The following is a 14,792-nucleotide window of genomic DNA, read 5'->3' on the forward strand; positions in this document are numbered from 1 at the left end:
AGTCTTGGATGAATTTATTTTAAACTGTTAATGCTCAAAGTCCCAGACCTAGAAAAAGTCAGGCAGTTAGCCCTATGCTGTTTGAGCTTTAGGCATCACAGACAAGCAAGAGCTACTGAATGTTAGGCAGAGCATCCTTCCAGGAGGATGTCATCAGCTGCCACAGTGCAGTCAACCTGCTCCAAGCCTGTGCAGCCTACAATCATCACAGGCCCCTTACCAGGCTCTCCTTCAACCCTTCTTCCTTCCAGTTTATCCATACTCAGTAAGTCAAGGAGAAAATCATTCAGTCTCCTAATCATTCAAACCTCCAGCCATTAGAGCAATAGTCATTAGAAGTAGGGAGATAATTCTAATGGAAGGTGGAGAGAAGCTAAGGGCTTTTGTCTTGGCACCACTGCCAGGAATGAGCAGATGCCAAATAAGTGACATTTGAGACTGAATAATCACTTTTGAGCCTTCCTTGAGGGTAGGTTTCAACATTTTTGTTGTTTGTATTAATGATAGAGAATTGTGCATATAAATTTGTTTGTGGTCTGCCTTTTGAAAGGTATGTATAGAAGGCCTGGACACGGTGGCTCATGCCTGTAATCCCAGCATTTTGGGAGGCTGAGGCAGGTGGATCATTTAAAGCCAGGAAATGGATCACTGAGACCACCCTGGCCAACACGGCAAAACCCTATCTCTACTAAAAATACAAAGTTAGCTGGGCGTGGTGGCACGTGCCTGTAATCTCAGCTACTGGGTAGGCTAAGGCATGAGAATCACTTGAACCCAGGTGACAGAGGTTGCAGTGAGCCAAGATTGTACCACTGCACTCTAGCCTGGGTGACAGAGTGAGACTCTGTCTCAAAAAAAAAAAAAAAAGTATGTGTAGAAGAAATAAACAGCGAAATCCTAGTTACCACTGATATTCTGATCTATTGTCTTTATATACCTTTTTTAGAAGGCGTTTTCCAAATATTGCTAACATTTTCTTTCTTTCTTTCTTTTGTTTAGTAAACCCAAAGCTAAAGATTGCAATCTTAATAAAGCAAGGGTGAATTTGGCAACAGATACTAACCTTAACAGTAACACAGTGGACATTTCCACTTTTGAGATTTCCTTTATGGTTGTTGGTATGTGCTGAGCAATTTTAAGGTAATAAAATTGTAATGAACTTTTTAAATGAGAATGCCTCTGCTGACTGTTTCACGAGAAAAATGGAAGTAATTTGGAAGAAGTGAGACTGGCTGTTACTCTCACTTTCACTCTCTCTGTCTTGCTCATTCACTTGAAATACCCCTGTGTTCCTGAAAACCTCTTATCAACTTCAAACCCTAGGCCGCCGAAATGATGCTTTTGTCATGCTGTATATACCCTGCTCACTTCATTGTGAAAAAGACCGATTCTCTTTTATCTTCAACTTAGAAAAAAGGATAGATAGCTGGATTTCTTCAAGGAAACGGCGAGAGGTGGAAACACCAAATTGCTCAAAAAAGAAAAAGAAAAAAAAGGCTAAGGGAGGGGTGTTAAATCAATTTCCTCCCAGAAAACTCTAGAGGAGGATTACAGTGAACATTCCCTATTCCAGATGAGGGACAGCTCCCTCAACTCAGGGCTAAAGGCTCCCGCAGAGCCCTGGATGGAAACTTCAGGATAAGGCTACAGTTTCTGTGCCTGGTAATTTCCTGGAAGGTATCACTTTGAAGTTGACCTTTCTGAAAATGTCAGCTACATCCAGCTAACACAATTATTAGATATAAAATCAAAGGCCTTTCTTCACTCTATTGGAAAGAGTTATTTTTGCAGGTTTGGAAGTTGTCATTTTCACATGGGCAAAAAAAGGAGAGTACTAGATTCTAGCTATGGGAGGGGGAGAGACTTGTGCTTAATAAAACTCTGTAATGGCATTATTTTTTCTAGAAGGTGTTTTTTCTTTTTCTCTCTTTCTTTTTTTTTGAGACAGAGTTTTGCTCTTGTTGCCCAGGCTGGAGTGCAATCGTGCTATCTCCGCTCACTGCAACCTCTGCCTCCTGGGTTCAAGTGATTCTCCTGCCTCAGCCTCCCCAGTAGCTGGGATTACAGGCACCTGCCACCACGCCCAGCTAATTTTTTTGTATTTTTAGTAGAGATGGGGTTTCATTATGTTGGCCAGGCTGGAGTTGAACTCCTGACCTCAGGTTATCTACCTGCCTAGGCCTCCCAAAGAGCTGGGATTACAGGCATGAGCCACCACGTCCAGCCGACTTTTCTTTGATTAACAAGTATACTGCTTCTGGGGCAATGATACCTCAGTTCCTCCCCAGACATTTTCTGACACAGCTGGAAGAGCTGGCACAATTTGAGGTGGGTGTACTCCCCCCGTCCCTTCTTCACGACTTACTGTAGCCCATGTTGAACTTGCCTCGCTCTGCTCTCTTTTGATGTTTATGAAATCCATTTAGTGCTTAATTATACATTGCCTGGAACCACTGCCTGTATTAGGCAGAGCTCTTTCAGGCAAGAGTTAGGAGCCCAGCTTAACCTACTTCAAAAAAGAGAATGTACTGGCTCACTTAACAAAAAGTCCAGGGGTAGATAATATCAGGCACATCTAGACCATGGGACTCAATTGCTGTGGCTAGGATGTATCATTTCACCTAAGCTGCTTCTCCTCTGTGGTTTGACTTAAGCAGGTTTTTACCATGTGTTAGCAAGATGGTCCCTGAAGAAAAATCCTCTTTCAAAAAATTTCCGAAAATGGAGCTGATTAGCATTCATGGAAAGTTTAATATGTACCAGGCATGGTTTTAAGAACTCTGCCCTTATCATCTTCCCTAAACTGTCTCACCATCCCGTGGCTAGAAATTATCTTCCCTATTTCCTACCCAAGGAGCTAGAGCCATCAGAGAGCAGATAACTTGTCAAGTTCTTACACCTGGTAATTAGTGAAGCTAGGATTTGAACCCAGGTAGGCTTCTGCTTAACTACTATACTATATTGAATCTACTCATATTGGGTTGTCTTAGATTTTATGGGCCAATTACTGTGGCCATGGCTGGGATGCTCTGACTGGCCAGGCTTGGATCACTGTTTACTCCTAGACTGAAGATAGGTTCAATTCCACCCAAAACAGATGGACTGAGAGTGGAGGAGACATGTGTTTTCCCAAAGGAAAACCAGAAGGGAAAATAGATTCTGTGCAGAACAAACCATGTGATGTCCACTACATTGTCCATTGTTTCAGATGTGTTGGTTTTCTCTAATAAGAGAAACCCACAGCCCAATATTGGGTACATGTTAGATGTTGATTGATTGATTGATGACCTTTTCTTTTAGAGAGATAGAATTTGAGGTTAATTGAATGTTCTTTGCTTTTTTTTTTGATACGGCGTCTTAAGGTTCTGTCACCCAGGCTGGGGTGCTGTGGTGTGATCTTAGCTCACTGTAGCCTTGACGTCCTGGACTCAAGTGATCCTCCTGCCTCAGCCTCCTGAGTCACTGGGACTACAAGTGCGGGCCACCACACCTGGCTACTGTTTTTTGTTTGTTTGTTTGTTTTTAGTTTTTGTAGAGATGAGGTCTTCCTATGTTGATTAGGCTGGACTCTGGTCTTGAACTCCTGGCCTGAAGCGATTCTCCTGCCTTGGCCTCCCAAAGTGCTGGGGTTATGGGCATGAGCTACCATGCCCATCAAATGACTCTTCTTGAACTTGTAATATGTGATGCTTCTGGCAACACAACTGGAGATAAAAAGTGTTAAGTCACCCTTGATTTCACGGTGGATCATGTTAGGGACCATGAGCTTGTTGCCCAGAATTCTGTAGGAACAGTTCAAATGCTGTCTTTGTATATGTCTAAGTGACTATCTTAGTATGCAATATGAGGTTTTCTAAAATGTCTATAAGCAAGCCAATATAGTGAGTGGTAACCTCACTATGTTTCATTTAGGAAATTCATGGGAAAAGTGCTATGGAAGGTGGAGGGAGGAATTGTTGGGCTGTGAGGGGAAAGAGTTAAGGACTGTGGAATGAGCTCCCTGCCTGGTGCCAGGAGGAGGGCAGGGTAGTAGAAGCTGGGATGGAGTGAGGGGAAGACTCAACAGTAGCCTAATACAGAAGTGGCACTTCGTGTTCTGAAAGCAAATTGTGTGACTTGGTTTGGTTACTGGCTGCCAGAAGAACCATGATGAGTAATAGAGGTGGAAATATGACACACTGGCGGACAGAGGCCGACGGGAAAGCCACCACTCCATCCACTCATGTTTCGCTCAGCAAGTGAGGTACCGCGAGCACATGCCAGAGGAACCAAATTCTCTAGGGTGAGTCAGGTACAGCTTTTTGAAGGTGTGACCTATAAACTGAGACTAGATGAGTAGGATTTTACTAAATGAATAGGACTTGACTAAATCCGGGGATTGGGAAGAAAAGAAAACAGTTCTCTATTCAAACTAGTTGACTAATGAATTCAACATGTATTTTTTTGGGCATACTACATGCTAGGCACTCTTCTAGGTATAGGGGATACAGGAGTGAAGAGTGCAGACAAAGTCTCTGAACTCCTGTGTCTCCTATTCAAATGGGAAAGATGGATAATAAACAGATAACATAAACAGAGGGCAGGTCAAATGTCAAGTACAATGTTGAAAAATAAATCAGATTAAGTAAGGAGAGTACGGAGTGCTGGGGAAAGACAGTGTTATTTTGTGTAAGGTGTTTGGAGAAATTCTCTTAGAAGGTGATAGTTGAGCAGAGACCCAAAGGAGGTGAGAGGGTGAACCATGAGCCTATCCTGGGGAAGAGTATTCCAGGCAGAGGGAGCTGCCAGAGCAAAGGTCCTGAGGTGGGACATGATGGTGTTTGAGAAACACACTTGTGGGAGCAGAGTGAGCAAGACAGAGAGTGGTGGGCGGTACAATAAGGAATTTTAATGGGAAAAGAAGTAGGTGCCAGAGGATGCATTGTCCTAGACACAACCTGAATGCCTTTGGCTTTTGTTTTGAATGAGGAGGAGCCAGTGGAACATTTTGAGCAGGTAGGCTACGGCCATGACCGGTCTTAGATTAAAATATAAAGGATTGCTTTGCTTGCCACGTTGAAAATTTACTATAGAGGGAGAGGGATGGAAGCTAGGAGACAGTTTGGAGGCTAGAGCAGTAACCCAGGAAACAAGCATGGAGGCTTGGGTCATGGCGGTGGCAGTGAGTTTGTGAGAAGTGATTAGATCCTGGCTGTATTTTGAAGGCAGAGCCAGCTGGACTTGCTGATGCACACTGTGAAAGAGAAAGAGAAAGGTGTCAAGAGTGGCTCCCAGACTTGGACCTGAAGGAAGGAAAAGAAGACAATTGTCATTTGCTGAAGTAGGAAAGGGTGTGGAAAGAACAGGTTTGGGAGGGAAGATCAAATCAATTTTGAACATGTAATTTCAAGACGCCTGTTAGACACCCATGCAATTGGTTTCTGAACCGCTTGCCTTCTAGTTGCGGATGTGGGAAAGATGAAAACAGTGCTTTTTACCATCTCTGACTCCAGCACTTGAGAAACTCTGACATACATTAGGAACTTAACAAATTTTGTTCAGAGCTTCCATGAATGAATAATGGGAGGTAAGACTGGAAAGGAAACAGAGTGCCAGAACATGAGGGACCTTTACTGGATGGGGAGTGAGAAGTACTGAGGTTTTCCAGGAGGGCAGTACCATGCTCAGTGCTGAGACAGAGGAGGACTTACCTGGTAGGTATCGCATCCTGCCTCCAGCCTATTCAGAAACCTGCCACCACCAAAGAGCTACATTCTCAGAGCCTTCCTTTAACTTCTGAACTTTCTACTGTTTTGACAGACAGAAGCCTGACAACACACTTGTAGCTCTATAGCCCTTTGGACTTGGTGTTCGAACCAGGGTTCCCCTGAGCTTGAACCTTGACTTCCTTTAGCAGATAAGTGTATTCCAGCTATACCCAAGTTGCAGTCCTGTGGAATCTAAGCCTTGGTTCTGGCTGCTTAGCCGGGCCGCTGCTTGACCTGAGGGGGCATCCAGATTTGTGGATGTGTGGATGGACAGGATAGGAAGGAGAAGGGTGGAAGGGAGAGGACAGCTGTGGAGGTCACAGGCCACAGACTGCTGGGCTGGCAGGAGTGTCTGGAAGAGAGTACAGGCTCCTTACAGAAGAAAGGAAAGCAGGCATACTGACATTGATTTTTTTCCACTTATTTTGAGTATTACACATGATTATAAACTTTTATTACATGCTAAACTTTGCACTGAACATTATTTCAGCTGGTTCTTCATGAACTCTAAACCCTTTACAATTTTTCTTCAAGTGGACTTTTCTTCCCAGTAGGATTCTCACAGATAATTTTTCACAATCAGTTCTTTTTCATTTGTTCTGGGTGATGCTATCTTGAATAATAAATAGCTGCACAGTCTCAAGGAAAGTACATTTTGAAGATAATATTTCAGTGTTTCTTTGCTTTGTAAAAAACAAAACAAAACAAAATACCCCTCACAAAACAAACAAAAAAATCCCTAAACCTATAACCTTGTTTGGTAGTAAAAATAATTTGAAGACAATAGTTTACATGACCCAGTTGAGATTGCTTTATGCTATTCTTAACACAGTATTCATTTGTCATCTATTTCAATTTTTGTCTTTGTGGTTATTTTTACCCTCCCTCTTATCAGTTTCACCTCAACTCTTGGCAGCCGGATCAATCAGCAAAAAAATCTACACATGGGATTGGTGGGAGGCAGGTCTTAAGAAATTCACACAGTCATTGTGATATCGCTTTAGAAATAATCTAGAGCTGGCCAGGTATGGTGGTTCACGCCTGTGATCCCAGCACTATGGGAGGCCAAAGTGGGCAGATCACCTGAGGTCAGGAGTTTGAGACCAGCCTGGCCAACATGGTGAAGCCCTATGTCTACTAAAAATATGAAAATTAGTCAGGCGTGGTGGCAAGGCACCTGTAATCCCAGCTACTTGGGAGGCTGAAGCAGGAGAATTACTTGAACCTGGGAGGCAGAGGTTGCAGTGAGCTGAGACTGTGCCACTGCACTCCAGCCTGGTGACAGAGTGAGACTTCATTTCAAAAGAAAGAAAGAAAAAAAGGAAGAGAGAAAGGAAGAAAGAAGGAAAGAGAAAGGAAGGAAGGAAGGAAGGAAGGAAGGAAGGAAGGAAGGAAGAAAGAAGAAAGAAAGAAAGAAAGAAAGAAAGAGAAAGAAAGAAAAAGAAAGAAAGAAAGAACATAGAGCAGAGCCATGCTCTGCTGTGCATAGTTGTCTCTATGACGGACCCTCAGAGGCCCTGATTAAGCCTGGGTCTCAGAACTGGGCATCTGTATTTTAAGATCTTCTGATGTAATTATTCTGTATATCTGTGTCTGAGAACTGCAAAGCTCAGACTTCAATTTACTTTTTTTCTGTATCAGACTTCAATCAGGTTTCTAACAATTTCATTTTTTCTGTTTCCACAGCTGATGTTATTATATTATTGCTCTCCTCTGGTCTAGCACTTTTAACTGTAGTTTTAAACTTGTGTGTGTGTGTGTGTGTGTGTTTGGGGGTGAATGTGTGTGTGTGTGCGTGTGTTTGGGGTGAATGTATGTGTGTGTCTAGGATTAATCCTACCCTAATAGTAGAGATTTAAGTACAGGTGATATTAAATATATTGAACAACTGGTAGGTGGTGGCTGCCTACCAGGGTAGGGTGAAGGCTGCAGTCGCAACAGAGGACCAGGCAGGGCAACTCCAGGGAGAGGCTGATGGGCAAACCAGAACTTGGGATGGTGATGGGGGACAGACAGCTGGCCAGGATTTGCCCACGGGGAGGCCAGTGCTCCTTGTGTACTGGGTTGGGGCACTGGGAAGAGGCTGTTGGCCATGAGATGGTGGCTGTTGGGGAGTAGCCTAGGTGGTTGCAGGTGGCTGAAACAGAGCAAGGTGAAGGGGACACTAGCTGAGGGCGGAGGAGAGGGAAGGGGGAGCGACAAGAAGTAGCTAATTGCCAGCCAAGATGGTACTATTTCAAGATACTAATCAGAGTATTCCAGCTGAATCTCAGTCCAGAATTTAAAGAACTTCACCCAGCATCCTGGGGTTCAGAATATATCTCTCTTGTTACTACCATTTTGTCCCCAACCTTCTGCCCCAGTTACAAAGCCTTAATTTTTGTGCTTCAGCTCTTGCTTCATAATTTTCCCATAGTTTCATTCCCCTAGGACTGAGGCTTGCCTTGTTCTTCCCAGGCCTGATTGTTGATGCTGGGTCCAGCCACCTAGCCCTGAACTGCACGTAGCAGCTGGAGCTCAACTGCTGGCAGGTCTTCCTGAGGCTGACTTCTGCGCAGCTTCCTGCCAGCTCCTCCACCTGTCTTCTTACCCTGGCAATTCTTCCTCCTCCAACTCTGGCCTCATCCCCTGCAGATAATGAGGATTTGCCCAGCCAGAGTCAGGCTTCTAAAACAAGAAGAAAAGAGGCTGAAAAGAGAAAAAGCGCATCCCCTCTATTCCCTGAGAAGAATCTGAGTTAAATTTTAAAAATGTCAAAACAGAATGCAGTCTTGTGGCCACTAGTCCAGAGAAGGTGTGCTAATTCTGTCATCACTCAGCATATCATAGAAGGAATAAAGATAATAACCATGGATTATCCAAATTATTCATTTAGTTTCTTCCTCTTATTATTACCAAAGGTGGTAAAGACCCCTGGACTCAATATAGAAAATTAACCGAAGGAGGACATACAGTCATCCTTTGGTATCTTCAGGGAATTGGTTTTAAGACCTCCCGTGGATATTAAAATCTGAAGATGCTCAAATCCCTGATATAAAATGCTGCAGTATTTGCATATAACCTGTGCACATCCTCCTGTACACTTTAAATCATCTGTAGATTTATAATACCTACTATAATATAAATGCTAGGTAAATAGTTGTTATACTGTATTGTTTAGGGAATAATGACAAGAAAAGGGCTTGTACATGTTCAGTACAGACATAAGTTTTTTTCAAATGTTTTGGATTTGTAGTTGGTTGAACCTATGGATGGAAAACCCACAGATATGGAAGGCTGGCCATAATTAACAGGTGATGATCATAATTCATTGGAACACTTTAGATAAAAAAAGTAAACTTGCTTCCAAATAAGAATGTTAGTGGGTTCTCACTTAGACAACACACATGCACACACACACACACACACACACACACACACACACACGGTTGAAATACAAGTGCAAGCATTCAAACTGGCTCCTACATGGCATTAAAAGTAAGGGTGTTGGTGTAGAAAATTACTATTAATGTTAAGATGGGTCCCCTCCCACCTCTTCACCTAGATAACATGTGACAACCTTTCATACAGGAGACAGCCCTAGGAGGGAACTTGTGTTAGGATTTCATCTAGAAACTGTTCTTATTTTTCCATTTAAACGATGTAATCTGAACCACTTGCCTCCTCACACATCCTGCTCCAGCCATACAGATTTTCTATTGGTTTTTTCTTGCCCCAGGACTTTTGCACTTGCTTCTCTGCATCTCGGAATAATTTCCCCTCTGTTCTTTCTGGGCTGGCTTCTCTTCAGAGACACAATCTTTGGCCGCTCTTACTAAAGGAGTTTGCTCCTTATTATTTTCTACTTTAATTCTCTTTGTGTGTCTTTCAAAGCAATTATCAAAATTTACAGCTGTTTTGTTTGCTTATTTATATTTTGTCTAAACTCCCAAAGATACATGCATCATGAGAATAAGGACCATATGTGTCTTGTTCCTTCTTGTGTCCTCAATGTTAAGTACCATAGGTGACACTATTAGATACTCAATAACTATTTGTGGAACAAATGAATGAAAATTGCTACAAATATCTGTCTTATATTGTAATATTAGATTAAAGTAAAATATTAATTTATATCAACAAATATTTATAGACAGCCTACAAAACTGACCCCTTCCACCTCTGTGCCATTCCCTGTATCCCTTTGGGATTCTGTGACAAGCTGTCTTTTTTTTTTTTTTAGACTGACTCTCACTCTGTTGCCCAGGCTGGAGTGCTCACTGCCACCTCCGCCTCCAGGGTTCAAGCCATTCTCCTGCCTCAGCCTCCCAAGTGCTGGGATTACAGGCATGTGCCACCATGTCCAGCTAATTTTTGTATTTTTAGTAGGCATGGGGTTGACATGTTGTCTTGTAGCTGTTTTTGTATTTGCATGTTTTCTTCTATCAGAATTTAAGAATTTAAGCCCCTTGAAGTAAAAGACTTAATCACGATGTCTTTGTGCCTTTTTTACTCAGTACACTGACCGGCATGTGATAGTACAAATATTCTTTTGAATGAAGAGATTGTATGGGAGGGCGATACAATTGTAATTGGTGGTCTGTGCATGGGAGGAGTTTGTTTACCAGCTAGTTGAAGGGACAAAGTAAAAAGACATTAGAAGTAAAATGACATTCATAATGTAAAAAGCCTCCAGAGAATAACATAAACATGTTCCTAGACTGTTCTTGACTAATTACAAATATTAAGTTACTTGGCATGTCAGAAAAGCAAGTGACTCTTTCAACCTAGATAATTGGGAAGAATTTCCATGGAGAAGCCAGGATTGAAGTTATTCTTAGGGAATGAGTAGGATTTGGATAATGTCGATAGATCCACCTTTGACTGTTTGCCACTAATGAGATCTATTTCTGTAATGTATTGATTTTGTTCCAAAATGGAAACCATTTAAAAGTCTACAGGTTTCTTAAACCAGGAGGGAGCATTTTAATTGGTAGCATTATCAAATTAGGGAGGAAAATGAAAAAAAAAAAAAAAAAAAAGGAAAGTAATTTAATAAGTGAATGCTTGAAATAACTTTGTGATTTACAGCCCTCTGCATATAAAGGGATTAATTCATGGAACTTTACAAGATTAAAAAGACTCGACTACCACCTTTGAATCTCATGGGAATGAAGAAAAGCATTGCTCTGCGTTTTGATTATTCTACCTTTTCAAACTTACTTCTGAAAAGTTCAATTTTAAGTCCATTTGGACTGTGAGGACAGGATTATCTCTAAGAACTAAATCCTTGGGATACATAGAGGTCTCATTTCTTAGGGTGCAATGACAAATGACTATCTGTGTTTACATGAGTAAGAACGTGCATGCTGGGAAACTCTGCCTCTGCAGATTGAGAGGATTGAATGAAGCAATTTCTCTGCCAGATCTCTGCCAGATTGAGGTCACTGAGGTTGTTCAACAAATTGAAAAAGAAAATAACATTACAATCTTAACTCTTCAATTCAGAAATTATATCTGAAATTAGCCTATCTTCAAAGAAAAAAAAGATAGGCTCATAAGGCAAGGATCGTTTTTTTTTTTTTTTTTGATTTGTTTTTTGTTTTTTTTTTTTTTTGAGATTAATATATGTTTGCAGGATGTACCGTAAGGGAATGCTTGGGATCAAAAGTTCTCTGGAGCTGATTTAGGGTACTGATGTGCTATCACTTGGCTTGGATTAGGGGTAAACGAACCAAGTTGGGTGGGCTATGCAGCAGAGGGTGGAGAGTTCTGCCATCTGATGCCCTTGTTTTGAAGTTATCCAGAGGCTGAAGTGACTGCTCTGGCCTTCTCTGTACCAAGCCCATGATTTTCGCCTAATATAGTTCCCTAGGCATTATTCAATGGTCAAATGGTTCTCAAGCCAGGGCTCATTTATCAGTTGCTAAGAAGTCACTGCAAATTGCAAGGGGAAAAGAAAACACAGCTCGGTAGAAAGACTTAAGGAATAGGCAAGGCGCTTATTTGCTGAGTCCAGATGAATAACTTGCTGAATTAAAAGCATGCATTCATGAGGAACATGTCAGAAATGTGCCACATCAAGACCCCAATTTGTACCATGCCATATTTTGATTCAGGGAGCAACAAATTTGACATGTCTATGGAAAGAAAGAGTGTTGATTCTTTCACTCATGAAACCTACATCAGCTTCCAGAGCTCTCAAATCCCCAGGTAAACAAAAGAGTGTCTTGTATTATTTTCTCAGTTGGAGTCTGTTTAGAATAAAACTGAGCTATTTCCCCAGTGGCTAAAAAACAGTCATTGAACATTATTCAAACAAGGAAGAACACGTAGTCCCCTCAACTTAAATCTGTTAACATCTATACATTTTTAAGAAGTTAGTTTATATTTAGACCTATTCATCATTAAAAAGAATCTTTAGGTAAATAAGACCAGTGAAGATTATCTGCCCATTAATTATGTCCATATAGTGTTTTGAAATAATTGATATCAAGGAATGAGCTTCATACATTAAATTTTAATGACATAAATATATCTGATTTTAAATAACCATTTTTTGTTGTTCTGGGCAAGTATCCTATTTCCTGTTTCCTTTGGTCCTCTAAAGTTTTTTTTTTTTAATGTTACAAATTTATTTTAAAAAATATGGTGTATTGTTTTGTCTCAGCAGGTCTATGCCCAGTTAAATAGGTTTTCATCAAAGGATGTTGGGAGCTGTTGTCTGAAGTGGTATAAAATTAAGTTCAAAAACATCAGCTTCAATAATGTAGCTGGGTTTTTTTTTGTAGGCAAAAAAGACACTCAATGTATTAATTTCTTTCCCTTGAATCTATTTTGATATATGTGTAGATAGAGTCTGGTTTTGGTTCAGAAAAAAATAAAGTAAACATTCAGTTTAGGAAGTGTTGTTCTGTGCTTTGTTTGATTTTAAAGGATGTTGAGTCTTCGCAGTTAAACATCTTGACCACTGAATTTATATTGAATGTATGAAAACCAAGGGCTGGGCCATACACTGTGGCTCATGCCTATGATCCCAGCACTTTGGGAAGCTGAGGCAAGCAGATTACCTGAGGTCAGGAGTTTGAGACCAGCCTGAAAAACATGGTGAAATCTCGTCTCTATTAAAAATACAAAAATTAGCTGGGTGTGGTGGCTCATGCCTGTAATCCCAAGTACTTGGGAAGCTGAGGCACAAGAATTGCTTGAACTCGGGAGGTTGTGGTGAGTCGAGATTATGCCACTGCACTCCAGCCTGGGTAACAGAGTGAGGCTGTCTCAAAAAAAAAAAAAAAAAAGAAAAAAGAGAGAGAAGAAAAGAAAGGAAGACAGAAAACCAATGGCTGATAGCTACCAATTATGATAACTTCCATTTATTAAGTGCTCACATGCTCTATGTATGTTTCATGAGTCCTCACATGTGGCTCTATCAAGGAAGACGCTATCATCTCCTTTTCGTATGAGGGCCCTGAGGCTTTCAAAGGTCAAGCAGCTTTCCGGAGGTAGTGAAGCTGACGTTAGAATCCTATTTTCTTTACCTCTAAGTCACAGCTCTTGTCATTACTCTACGGTTCTTCAACTTTCACGAACCAGTAAAACTTCAAAAAGCAAAAACAAACCAGAAAAATGTTTTTTTTACATGTCCAAATAAATAAAAAATAAAAGGAAATATCCTTATCTACTCCACATAATTTTATAAAAGAAATATAATTTTATAATACAATAATTTTATTGTATCTAAAAATGTTAGTATGTAACATTATTTTGCAGTATTTTGGATTTTGGAAGGCCAGAAGTCCATGAATGTGTTTGATTCCTAACCTGGAGGAAGTGCTTGCTTTAAGCATGTGTGTAGCTAGGGTTACATCACATCCTGGAACAAAGAACAGTTCTTGGGAAAAGCTGGTAACCTTACACCAACATACTTATGTAAACACTGTGTTGACCTTATCTTTCTCATTTTGTTGACGACCAGTGAAATTTTTTCCATAGACCAGTGCACGTCTGAAGAGAAACCTTTGGACACCATGTAGAACAAAACTGTTTTCCTCATATGTGTTTTTTAGAGATAGGGAGACAGATGGGTAGGTATAGATTGCAATGTTCAGTTTCACTTTCTAGACCTGCAATGTAAAACATGGCTCCTCTCCATGCCGATGGGGACTAATTATAAAACTGAAACAAATTTACAAACTGAAGAATAAAACCCAAAAACCAATAAAACTCAAATTAACAACATAAATTTGATGTGACAGATGAAGTTTTGTGAAAATTAAATTGCTACTCGCAGCGTGAATGCAACTGGCTGTCATGGTACCAGTTTTGGAATTTGGCATGCTTCAGCTCTTGCACGAGGCATTGCAATGGCCCCAATTTCTCCACCATTTCTCCGTTTGAACCTTGGCACCTGAACCTCCTTTGCTTTCATTTGGCATTAAGTCATCTTTTACTTCACAAATTTACCTTTGTTTTTCTCTCTTTTGCTTATGTCAGTTAAAATCCTCATGCCTGTAATCCCAGCACTTTGGGAGGCTGAGGCAGGTGGATCACCTGAGGCCAGGAGTTTGAGATAAGCCTGGCCAACATGGCGAAACCTCATCTCTACTAAAAATACAAAAAATAAGCTGGGCGTGCTGGCACGTGCTGGTAGTCTCAGCTACTCTGGAGGCTGAGGCAAAAGAATTGCTTGAATCTGGGAGGTGGAGGTTGCAGTGAGCTGAGATTGAGCCACTGCACTCCAGCCTGGGTGACAGACCAAGACTTTTTCTAAAAAAAAAAAAAAAAAAATCCTATTTGACAATAAAGTGATCTTGAACACAAACACAAAGACAATGAAATAAAGTAGTTAAAAAACTCAGTACAAGGGTCATTTTCTTTTTCAGTCTTCCCTGCTGCCTGCTCCTAGAGAAACTGAAAGGAGCTGTATCTGCTTTATCTTTGTATCTCCAGTACCTACAACAGCACTCCAGCACACAGAAGACCCTAAACTGTATCTGTTGAATGAATGAACAGATGAATAAAAGCTCTGATAGAAGGAAGCAATGGTCTGGTACAGAACTGGATGTG

Source organism: Sapajus apella, unplaced genomic scaffold (genome assembly GCF_009761245.1).
Source record: "Sapajus apella isolate SASKATOON/1434 unplaced genomic scaffold, GSC_monkey_1.0 scaffold10, whole genome shotgun sequence".
NCBI lineage: Eukaryota > Metazoa > Chordata > Mammalia > Primates > Cebidae > Sapajus > Sapajus apella.